At 48.2% G+C, this 12,581-nt stretch overlaps 2 pseudogenes; one reads left to right on the top strand and one right to left on the bottom strand.

Annotated features, from left to right (window-relative positions):
• Window positions 1-660: 660 nt before the first annotated feature.
• On the bottom strand, window positions 661-12,239 carry LOC112814504 (voltage-dependent N-type calcium channel subunit alpha-1B-like; annotated as a pseudogene).
• On the top strand, window positions 3,485-4,176 carry LOC112814505 (ribonuclease P protein subunit p20-like; annotated as a pseudogene).
• Window positions 12,240-12,581: the final 342 nt, after the last annotated feature.

Genomic DNA, 12,581 nt, shown 5'->3' with positions numbered 1-12,581 from the left:
GGCCCAAGTCCATTTCCTGTATGTCCAAATTCTGCTCCACCTGTGGCTGGACTAGGGGAAGCCCTGGGTCTACAGTCCATAAAGATTTGGGGGAAGCCCTCCCTTCTCACAGGCCTGCACTGACTTGCCTTTTTCCTGCACATATGGACATACTGCCCATACAGCATCTCTGCTTCCCTACAACACACCCTTTAGAAACAATGTGCCCGGTCCTCCCTTCGGCAGCACATATACTGGAAACAATGTGCCCAGAAACAGTAGCATCTCTTGAGACCACAGTGCAGATGACCCTCCTAGAATGAGCCTCAAGCCTGCCTCACTTGGAGTCTCTCCTGCTCTCTGACCTGACTGGGCCCTCCTGACCAGAGAACCCACACCTACCCCTGAGCCAGAATGAGACTGGGCACTGCAGGGCCAATGTGCTGAGGCATCAGCAAAATGACAGGACTCTCTGAGGCCACAAAAACGGTCACCTACACCATGAAACATAAATAAAAACCATGCTTGTTCTGCACTGCGTGAAAATTATTCAATTTTCACTACAATGGAAAACACCCAGAGACACTACAGGAATGGAAATGCCCTAGGGTTGCTGGTGCTACCAGTGGTTTCAGGACTTGCCCAGCCTGGGAAGGGTCTCATACAGCCTCTTCTGGATCCTCACATGATGGCGTAGGGGCTCCAGGAAGGCTGGATGAGAGGAGGGTGGGGGAGCCCAGCCAAGCTCCCAGGGGCTTGAGGGTCAGAGAGCTCTGGAGCAATCCCCTTGCTGAGCTCCAATTTAGGGAAAAACTGTGGGCAGTAGGGTCCTCCCCACGACGACACTGACCATCTCCTCCAGGCCTCTACCACGCAAGGGGTGACCAAACACAGAGCTGTGCGAGGGGGACACAGGCAGGCTGGGAGCCTCGGAGAGAGGAGGTGGGAAGTGGCTACACCCCATCTTCACAGTCTTCTCATTCCCTTCGAGCGTGGGAAGGGACGGATGCCCATCCGTTTACTGATGCACTGTTCATTCACATTCACGTCTGCTGAGCGCTCACCATGAGCGAGGTGATGAGCAGGCCTGTGTCTTCCCCAGCAGCCAGGTCTCTTGGCCCCTCCATGTCCTGTGTTGGCCTGGCAGAGAGCATGCCCTGAATAACTACTCAAGTATCTGCTTGAGAGAGTGAATGAATGAATAAGCAAGTGAAGAAGCGAGTGATGAAGGAACAGACAAATGGGCAGATGGTGAGTCTATGCTGCTTTGCTAGCCCCGAGGATAACAGTATGTATCCTGGGTGTGCAGGACTCTCCCATGGATCACGGAACACCCTTCTAACCTAAGCCAGTCCCCTCATGACATACTTGCTCTGTCTGGAAACAAACTACCCCTCACTTAATGCAACACAGTAACCCTTTCCCACCATGACCAAAGGGTCTTCAACATACTAGACCCTTCCTGGTAGCTTCTTTAATTTCAGTGAAAGTTCACCAAGCACCCACTATTTGCAGCCTGGGCTGGGGACACAGAGGTGCATGTTGGCTCCTGTTCCCAAGAGATGGCAGAGAGGGAGAGGCCTGAGCCCATCGGCGGGAAGAATGTCATTTCTGCCATGAAGGCCTCCAAGCTTCATGAGGATGGTGAGGCCCCAAGGGAAGGCCCTCCTGCTGTGTCCACACCGTCTCCCTTGAGCCCTCCACGCCCCTCATGTGACAGACCTGTGAGGAGACAGTACACTCCCATTTGGCAAGAGACCTGAGCCTCACAGACCCCTTGTAACCTCCTAAGCGCTGGACTAAGGGTCTCACAGAGCATTTCTCAGCCCAGGGATCTGTGTAAGAGCACTGTGGGCATGAGAAAGAGCATGCCACCTAGAAGGGGACCTGGCACCACCCTCTGCAGACCCCACCAAAACCTGAGGGGGTTTGACAAAACCTGTGTCACATGACACAGGTCTGAAGTCACCCAGCCCTGTCCCGAGATCCGTGGCATGGACCACCCTGAGGACCACAGAGCACGGGGGCCACTCACCACACGGCCGGGTCGTACTCAGCCCAGACCCGGATGAACTCGTACAGGGGGTGAGGCCCTAGGATGGAAGAGTCCCGTGTAAGGTACTCAAAATTGTCCATGATCACGGCCACAAAGAGGTTCAACATCTGCAGGACAGGAAGGAGGGGTGACGTAGAGAGACCTCAGCCCTCCCTCTACCCTAGCCCTTACCCTCCAGCCAAAGTCTGTGCGAAACCATCATGGCAGCGGAGGCCACTCTGACTCAGCCAGAGCCCGTCCAGCCCTGCTCCCCCAGCCTCTGGGCCTCCCCTGCACCACCACCACCACCAGCCCCCGCAGCAGCCAGCCTCCTACCCCGGGGTTCTGGGTCCCGCAAACTAACCCAGGTCCCTCCCACTCCCTGCTTCTGCTGCCCTACCCTAATTCATGTTGGCACCCCCCCGCCCCACCTCCCATCATACCCTCTTCCCCACCTAGCCAGCCTTCAAGGAAAACAGTGACTTTGGAGTTAGTTGTTTGGACTCCAGAGGCCAAAAGCTCAGCTTCTTTTTTGTTTAATTGAGTTGAAATTCACATAACATACATTTAATCATTTTGAAGAGTACAACTCGGTGGCTTTAGTGTATTCACAATATTATGCAACCACCTCTCTAGTTTCAAAGATTCTTTTTTTAAAAAAGATTTTATTTATCTATTTGACAGAGAGAGACACAACGAGAGAGGGAACACAAGCAGGGGGAGTGGGAGAGGGAGAAGCAGGCTTCCCCGCGGAGCAGGGAGCCCAATGCCGGACTCAATCCCAGGATACTGGGATCGTGACCTAAGCCGAAGGCAGACGTTTGACAACTGAGCCACTCAGGTGCCCCTCAAAAATTCTTTATCACCCCAGAAAATGCCTCCTACTGTAAGCAGTCACTCACTTATTTCCCCTTTCTCCCGTTCCCTAGCAATCTCTGTTCTGCATCTATCGGCTTGTCTATTTGGGGTATTTCACATAAAAGGAATCCTACAATACAGGACCATATAGGGCCTTTTGTGCCTGACTTCTTTCACGTAGCGTGATTTTTTGAGGCTCAGCCATTCATTTGGGTCAGAACTTCATTGCTTTTTAAGGCTGAATAATAGTCCATGATAGGTATATACAAGTTTGTTTATCTATTCATCCATTGATGGATATTTGGGTTGTTTCCACCTTTGGGCTGAACTGTTTTCCACAAAAGTTGCTACATTTTACATTCCTATCACAATGTGCAAGAGTTACTATTTCTCCATGTCTTTGCCAATGCTGGTTATTTTCCATTAAAAAAATTATCATCTTTCAGGATCCCCGAGCCATAAGGGCGGCCGCAGTCTCACGATCCTCCCGCACGCGGCTTTTCTTCTCTTCCTCGTCCTACATGTCCGGCGCCGCGCGCTCAGTCCGAGCGGGTGGGAGCAGCGCTTGAGTGGCCTGGCCCAGAGCGGGCCGCATGCTTGGGAAGGGGACTGTGGACTGGAGAGTGGCACACAGCATGGCGGAAAACAGAGAGCCCCGCGGGGCCGTCGAGGCTGAGCTGGACCCGGTGGAGTATACCCTTCGGAAGCGGCTCCCCCACCGCCTGCCCCGGAGGCCCAATGACATTTATGTCAACATGAATACTGACTTTAAGGCCCAGTTGGCCTGCTGCCAAAAGCTTCTGGACGGAGGGGCTCGGGGTCAGAATTCATGCAGTGAGATCTACATTCATGGCTTGGGCCTGGCCATCAACCGTGCCATCAGCATTGCCCTACAGCTTCAGGCAGGCAGCTTCAGGTCCTTGCAGGTGGCTGCCAATACCTCCACCGTGGAGCTTGTCGATAATCTGGAACCAGAGACTGATACACGAGAGCCGCTGACCCGCATCCGCAACAACTCGGCCATCCACATCCGCTCTTCAGGGTTGCACCCAAGTAATGGAAATGAGGATGGCCACCTTATCCACCCACCCCCACATAAGTAGGCTCAGCTATGGCTCTTCTTGTACTGAGTACAGTCATGGACCTTCTACCAGAGCCACGTAAGAAAAGCCTGTCCCCTTACAGCCCAGAGGACTCTGAACTGCGAGGGAGAGTATTGTCTCTTGTTGGGCCCAAGCAATGGGTCTTCACGAGGCTTTGTGGTCTGTAACCATTGTCCTAGACAATAAAAACTACCAAGTTGTGTTAGTATGCAGCCACCCCCCCAAAAAATTATCTATATAGCCATCCTAGTGAGTGTGAAGCAAGTGTGTAGTTTTGAGTTTCCTTAATGTCCAAAGATGATGAATGTCTTCATGTGCTTGCTGGCCAGTTTGTATATCTTCTTGGCTAAAATGTCTATTCTGATTTTTTGCCCATTTTTTATATGGTTGTCTTTTGTAGTACGGTTCTAAGAGTTCTTTATGTATTTTGGATATTATCCCCTTATAAAATATGTGGATTAGTATTTTCTCCCATTCCTTAAATTGTATTTTCACATTTTTTATAATACCCTTTGACACACAAAAGTGTTTAATTTTGAGTAGTCTAATTTATTTTTTTCTTTTGTTGTTTGTGATTTTGGTGTTGAATCTAAGAATCCTCTGACAAATCCGAGATCATGAAGATCTGCCCCCTATGCTTTCATCTAAGAGTTTTGTAGTGTTAGCTCTTTCATCAATTCTGGGTTCATTTTTGTATATGGGATGAGGTAGGGGTCCATCTTTATTTTTTTGCATGTGGACATCCAGTTGTCTCTTCACCATGTCTTAAAGAAACTATTCTTTCCATACTGAACAGCTTTGGCATCCTTGTCAAAAATCAATTGTCCATAGATATTTGGATTTATTTCTGGAATCTCCATCCCACTCCACTGGTCTGTCCTTATGCGAATTCCATACTGCCCCGGTATCATCCTTATTAAGATATATATAACTGACATAATTATAAGATACTTAAAGTGCATATTGTGGTATATATACATACATAAACATTATGAAATCATTCCTACCATCTAATTAACACATCCATCACCTATTTTTTTTTTTGGAAGAACGCTTACATTCTACTCTCAGAAAAATTCAATTATACAATACAGTATTATCAACTATGGTCAAGTTTTACTTTACATCCTCAGACATTATTCATATTATAGCTGAAAGTGTGTACCCTTTTACCAACTTCTCCCTATTTCCCCAACTCTCTAGTCCCTGGCAACGACTCTTTTACTCTCTGTTTCTACGGTTTGACCTCTAAAAAAATTTCCACATATAAGTTATACATGTAGTATGTGTCTTCCCCTGTCTGGCCTTTTTCACCTAGCATTAGGCCCTCAAGATCCAACCCTGTTGTCACAAATGACAGAAGGATTTCCTTCTTTCCCATTGCTGAAAAATGTGTGCGTGTGTGCCTGTGTACACACACACCAAATCTTCCTTATCTAATTCATCTGTTGATGAACACTTAAGTTGTTTCCATATCTTGGCTCTTAGGATTTTGATTTGCATTTCCCTGATGATAAGTGATGCTGAGCACCTTTACATGTACCTGTTGGTTACCTGTATGTCTTCTTTGGAAAAGTATCTCTTCAGCCACATTGTTTTTACTCATGGTACCTTTATAGTAAGTTCTTAAATAGGGAAATGTGAGTTCTCCCAATTGGTCTTTAATTTTCAAGATTTTTTGTTATTTGGGGCTCCTTGCCATTCCATATGAATTTGAGGATCAGCTTTTCCATTTCTGTAGAAAGGCCACTGGAGCTCTGACAGGGATCACACTGAATCTAGAGCTCACTTTGTGGGGACATTACCACCTTAACAATATTAAGTCTTCTGATCCATGGACACACATGTCTTTCCATTTAATTAGGTCTTCTTTAACTCATTTTAGCGATATTTTGCAGTTTTCACTGTACAAGTTTTCATCTCCATGGGTATTTATTTATTCCTAGGTATTTTATCCTTTTGGGTGCTACGGAAATAGAATTATTGCCTTAATTTCCTTTTCTGGTTGTTTACTCTGTGTTGATTTTGTACCCTGACACTTTGATTAACTCATTTATTCGTATTAGTAGCATGTGTGTGTGTGTGTGTGTGTGTGTGTGTGTGTGTGTGTTCTTCAGGATGTTCTACATATAGAATAGTATCATCTGCAAATAGAGATATCTTTACTTCTTCCTTTCCAATTTGGATGCTTTTTATTTCTTTTTCCTGCCTAACTGCTCTAACAAGGACTTCCAGCATGATGTTGAAAAGTGATAAAAAGTGGGCATCCTTGGTGATGGGTATTAAAGAGGGCACGTTCTGCGTGGAGCACTGGGTATTATATGCAAACAGTGAATCATGGAACACTACATCAAAAACTAATGATGTAATGTATGGTGATTAACATAATTTAAAAAAAGTGGGCATCCTTGTCTAATTCCTGCTGTTTGGGGGAAAAGTTTGTAGTCTTTCACCACTGAGTATAATGTTAACTGTAGGTTTTTCATAAATGCCCTTCATCATGTTATGGATGTTCCCTTCTACTCCGAGTTTGTTAGTGTTTTAGTCATGAAAGGGTGTTGAATTTTGTCAAATGCTTTTCTGCACCAATGAGATAATCATGTGGGTTTTTTCCTCATCAAATTGGTTAATCTTTGTATTTTGAAAATGCATCCGTGCAATCCTGGGATAAATCCCAATTGATCATGATGTATAATCCTTTTAATGTGTTATTGGAACTAGTCTGTTAGTATGTTGTCCAGGATTCTTACTATATATTTATCAGAGACATTGGTTGTAGTTTTCTTTTTTGTGGCATCTTTGCCTGCCTTTGGTATTAGGACAATGGCAGCATCCCAGGATGTGTTAGGAGGTGTTTGCTCTTCTACTTTTTGAAAGAATCTGAATAGGGGGCACTTGGTTGGCTCAGTCAGTTAAGCGTTCGAGTCTGGATTTCAGCTCAGGTCATGATCTCAGGGTCGTGAGATGGAGTCCCACGTCGGGCTCCGCAATCAGCATGGAGTCTGCTTGAGATTCTCTCTCTTCCTCTTTCCCTCCCCCCTCTAAAAAAATAAAAAGAGTTTGGATAGGATTTATGTTAATTCTTTTTTAATACCATTTTCTAAATTGTGGTAACACATACATAGCAAAAAGCTGACCAATTTAACCACATTTAGGTGCACAGTGCAGCGGCATCAAGCACACTGACACTGTTGTGCAGTCATCCCCACCGTCCATCTCCAGATTTCTTCCATCCTCCCCAACTGAAACCCTGACCCCATTAAACCCTAACTCCCACCCCTCCCCCAGTCCCTGGCACCCGCCATCCTACATCCTACTCTGTCTCTATGAACTTCACTCGAGGGCCTCAGATAGGTGAAACCATACAGTTATTTTTCCTTTTGTCACTGGTTTATTTCACTTGGCACAATGACTTCACGATTCATTCATATTGAAGCATGGGCCAGAACTGCCTCTCTTGTTAAGGCTGAATGATAGTCCCTTGTATGTTCATGTCACATTTTGTGTACCAATCACTTGTTGGTGGGCACTTTGGTTGCTTTTACCTCCTGGCCATTGTGAATAATACTGCTATGAACGTATGTGTACAAATATTTATTCAAGTCCCTGTCTTCAATTCTAGCATATGCCCAGAAGTGGAGTTGCTGGATTATACTGCCATTCTATTTTCAGTTTACTGAGGAGCTACCATACTGTCTTCCACAGCTGCTGCACCTCGTCACATTCTCACTGGTGTGAACGAGCCCCTGTTTCTCCAGCACCCCAGCAAACGGCAGGTGCGGCTTTTTTTCTCTTTTTCTCTCATGCCTGTGCTTACTCATCAGTCATGTTGGCTCTGTCTTTAAAGTGCAGCTCAACTCCCTTCATCCCCACCCTTCTCTAGGGACTGTCACCTCCAACCATCTCCTGACCACTCTCCAGCCTCTCCTGACCAGAGGCCAGAGCAAGGTTTTAAAGTACCAACCAGATTGTGTCATGCCCCTGCTCAAAGTTTCCCAGAGGTTTCTGCTGACCTGGACCTACTCCACTTACCGCCCCAACAACCAGTTTCCTGAGGCTCATCTGCCCCAGGCACACCAGCTGGAGTGCTGCTTCTTTGTAACTCATCACCATGGCAGAGACTAAAGTCTAAAGGACAGTTGTCCCGTGCAAACTTAAAACCCTTTCTGAGAAGGAAAGGCAAGGCCCACAGGAGCTCATTACAGAGTGGGTCTTTTAGAGGTCATCGTCTCTGGGGAAACAGGACCATCAACACAGAATCCGCTTGTAATGTGACATGAATCAATATCAGGGATCAGTGAGAGATGTAGGGTGGCCTGGGATGGATTGAGACAGGTGGACACAGGGGCACAGTGACGAGGACTTACCAGAAAGGAGCAAAGGAAGATGAAGGAGACGAAGTAGAAGTAGGCAAAGTCGCTCCCACACTCACTGACATTGGTGTGCTCATCACAGGCCTGGTTGCTGAGACAAGACGGCATGATCTCATGTCAGGCCTCCGCAGTGGCACTCCTGAGAAGAAGGGCAGAGCCATGAGACCCACAAAGGAAGGCCCAGGCCAGCCTGAGAAGAAATCTCAGAAGAGCTAGCTCAAGTGCATACCCTCCCTGGGCTCCCTCCCACAGACAACCCACTCATACGTAAGGTCTAGGTAAGAGATGCCTACTTCTTAAAAAGAATCCTCTGGCATTAGATTTTCAAATTGATCATTAACTCGGAAAGAACTAGTTACTGAAAACAAGGCACTGCACCAAAAGTCAGCACTATGGTGAGCGCCCCTACATGGACCTCTGGCACCTCGAACCCCACACAGCCCTTCCTGGCCTCCCTCACCCAGCATGTGCCGTCCCAGCCTTCCCTGATTCAAGAAATGGGGGCTCCATCCCGTTTCTTAGGCCAAATATACTGCAGGCATCCCTGCCTCCATTCCTTCTCACCAGCTTCATCAGCTCATCTACCTTCAAAAACCAGCTAGACTCTTACCACTTCTCAGCACCCTGGGCTAAGCAACAACCACATCCCCTGAGCTGCTGCAATAGCTTCCTCACGGATCTTCCTGCTCTGCCCCACCCAACGGCCAAGTGGGTCCACTACACACAGGTGAGATCAGGTCACTTTTCCTCTCAATGACCCCTCACTCACTGCAAAAGCCAACATTCACACAACTGCCCACAGCTCTGTGAAACTCGCAGCCTGCTCTTTCCCTGTGGTCTCTGCTCAGTCCACTCCAGCCACACCAGCGTCTGCTGTTTCCTGAACACACCAAGAATAGCCCACCAGCCTGAGTGGCCATCCTGGAAGACATTTCTTCATGGAATTTTGTCCCTGGGTTTGTGGCCAGCACGAAGGCCTGATGTGCAATAGACTTGCAGGCAGACCAGAGGACTGGGCCACCCCCCGACACTGGGTGTGCCTGCATGGTCAGCTCTCGGCACAAGTGGAGCCCACTTCCCATTAACAATGGCTAGGAGTAGGGGGCTTTTCCTGCAGGGCAGTGGTCCAATGCCAAGCCTGACTGATACTGGTGCTCATACGTGACACAGAGACCAGGGAGGAAAAGAGATCTTTGAGAACAAAGACTTAAAACTGAGGCCGGTTTCATAGGCCTGCCTCAACTCTTATAGCACGAGGCAGGACATTAATAAATGAAGAGATGAAATGAACGTAATAGCTAATGTCCAGAAAAATGATGTCATTTGGAGAAAGTGTAGGCCTAAGGATACTTGTCCATCTGATTAAAAAAACAAGAGTCAGACAACTCTCTCCAGGCAGCTTAGCTAAGCAGATCGGTCTGATCTCCCTCCATAAAAAGAAGAACCTCCACGGGCCCTGGAATGCATCTGCCTGGGATTAACCATGCTGGGCATCTCCCAGCACAGGCCTTACTGCATCCTGGTGCATCTGCATAAACAAACACGCGTGTGGGCACCTAAAGAAAGCGCCCCAGGCAGGGTTTTATGTCAGCACCCCTCCTCCACAAGTCCCAACGAAGAGCTCCTTTCTTCCCTCCTAGGGTCATGTGGTGGGCTTGCCTTAACGAAGGGGACCCTGGAGGCAGTGAGACACATTCACCCCCTCCCCACAGCCCCCAAACCAGGATGGACCACAGAGAGTGTGTCACATCTCGGAACAAAAGCTGACATGCAGCCCTTTCGAGCACACAGGGAGGTGCCTGAGCCAGAAACAAGCTACTCTGCCTGCCTTGGAGCCTGGAGCCTATGGAATTGCAGTCCTGTGAGCCACAGGGCAGGTGGAGGCACTCACTCTGGCCAGCTGAGTTCCTTGGGTTCCTGAGTAGCACACACTGTGTCCCCCTGCCCTGCCCCCGCCCCCAGCCCCGATCCCACAGACCCTGCAGTCACCAAGGTGAGCAGATGTAAAGCCTATGTCCAGCACACTGAAAAAGGCGCTGCTGGACACCTTCTGTCCTCCCAGACTCTTGGCTGCAGCTTCACCAGAGGCCTGGCCACCCCCAGGGATCTGAGCTGAGGTGGTCAAGGCCAGCCTCACCTGGGGCTCTCAGGTTGACCTCCCTCATGGACTTCCCTTCCATCTGTCCTGAGGCCCAGAAACCCTTAGGGAAGGAAGGAGGGAGAGGGGAGAAGAAGCTGGGAAGGCCCACTGAGGGGAAGCCAGCACGAGCTAGGGTCGGAGGGGGTGGCCCTCTGGGTCGGCACATGCCCTGTCCCTCCTGAACGGAGGAGCCTCTGAGCCTGTGCTGACTCCCCAAACAACACACCTGAACAACAGCATCAAGGCTTGCAAAAACGTCCTGAAGTTGTTGTGCCAGTTGATGCTGGTGTCATCATCCAGGGCAATATTTCCAAAAACCTGAAATGAGAAAGAAGGCTGCAGGCAGGTCCTGTTGGGCCCTCAGGAGCTATGGCCAGGCAGAAGAGGATGTGTGCACGTGAGGACCCACAAGGCACAGGACCCTGCCCTTAGCCACCACCACTGCGGCAGGGGCTGGAGGGGCCAGCACTCCCAGCCAAACATGTCACTGCCCGCACCTCCCCCCCAAGCTCCGCATGTCTACACCTGCAAGTCCGCATGCCGAGTAAAAATGCCACCCGGAGCTAAGTTTACATGGGCTGCGCTATATATAAGACAGGAAGCATTTGAAATTTCACCCTGTCATCAATGACTCTGAAGCAGTAATTTTATTGGTAATAGCTATGAGGTCAACTTGAAAGTTTCTTTCTAAATTTCTGTGCAAATATCACAATGGGCTTTCTATCCATTTTAATTGATTTATTTTTAGGATTAGGAATGCAAACAAGTCAGTAACTGTACTTGGCTTAAAATCTGGAATCTGGCTGAAAAATTTATGAACTATCACATATTCACCAAAAACAAAGATCAGTGACCCTTCTGGTCTTACAAATTCCCAAAACAAAGCAGGCACAAATATATATATATTTTAAATAGCATCCGATCTCAGCAAATTTTAAAGGAAGAGAACCTTTTCAATCCCTGAAGTAGAGTTTAAAAATCACTTTTCAGCTAACCTTTAAGACAATGGCTTCTCCCACTATAATTTAACATTTGGATCCATCTGCCATCCTACTGTTGAAAAGTGGCCAGATGACAAAGATTTAAAACTGGAACACTGCTTTGTCTTTTAAATGTTTTTCCAAGTAGCTGACAAAGGGTTCTTTGGCAAAATAAAGGCAATCTAACTTATCCAAGCTAAACTTGACAATACAGTGATCTGGTGTGATCCTGTTGAATTTTTTCTTTGGTAATATATAATTTCCTGTAAAGGATCAGGTCAACTCTCTGGACTAACAGAATGACCAGCGGGTGCTTTGCAGGCCACTCAGCACCAGGCAGATGTCCTCAAAAGCTCCACCAACATGGGGGCCCAGCACCCAATCAAACATGCCCATCAACACCCTAACAGCCCAATGGGGTTCCACTCAGGAGCACAGCAGAGCATTTTCCCACAGACGGTGGAGCTATGCCTCACTAGTGGACTCTTGAGTGACAGGCCCAAACCCAAACCCGTGGTGCCCAGCCTCTGTGTCCTTATTGGTAGAACAGCCTTTCTGAGAATTAAGCTCATAAAGTGCTTCAAACATAGAAATGTTCCCCAAGTGCCAATCTGTCATTGATACCATTTGATGACCATGATCAGTGCCCTTCTGCCCCAGGGCACAGGGGCCCCTTCTGTTCCCTGTCCCATCAGGTGCACCCACCTGCATGCCGATGATGGCGTAGATGAAGAACAGCATGGCGATGAGCAGACACACGTAGGGCAGGGCCTGGGGAGACATACAGAGGACAGGGCAGCTCCAGGGAGGGATGCCCAGCTACCTTGCTCGGGCCTCGTCTGCAAAGTGGATGGTGGCCGGGTCTCTGGGTCCACCCAGACCACAGCAACCGCAAATCCACCCCCACTGACCATGAAGCCCCTCCACCAAGAGACCGCCTCAGTTCCTTCATCTATAATCAGTCATAGAACCCACCTAACAGTCAGTGAGCATTACCAAGATGCCCTCTGGATCACTTAAAATGTCTTTGTAAACTACAATAAGATAACAGGTGCCAACAAGGAGCCTCCACGAGGAGGGGCTGCTCTGGTGGCGAGGAGGAGCTGGTGGCCA

This window comes from Callorhinus ursinus, unplaced genomic scaffold (genome assembly GCF_003265705.2).
Source record: "Callorhinus ursinus isolate GAN/ISIS: 27379988/994484 unplaced genomic scaffold, GSC_fseal_2.0 scaffold399, whole genome shotgun sequence".
Taxonomy (NCBI): Eukaryota; Metazoa; Chordata; class Mammalia; order Carnivora; family Otariidae; genus Callorhinus; species Callorhinus ursinus.
The sequence above is the reverse complement of the archived record's forward strand: the minus strand, read 5'-3'. Positions and strand labels throughout refer to the sequence as shown.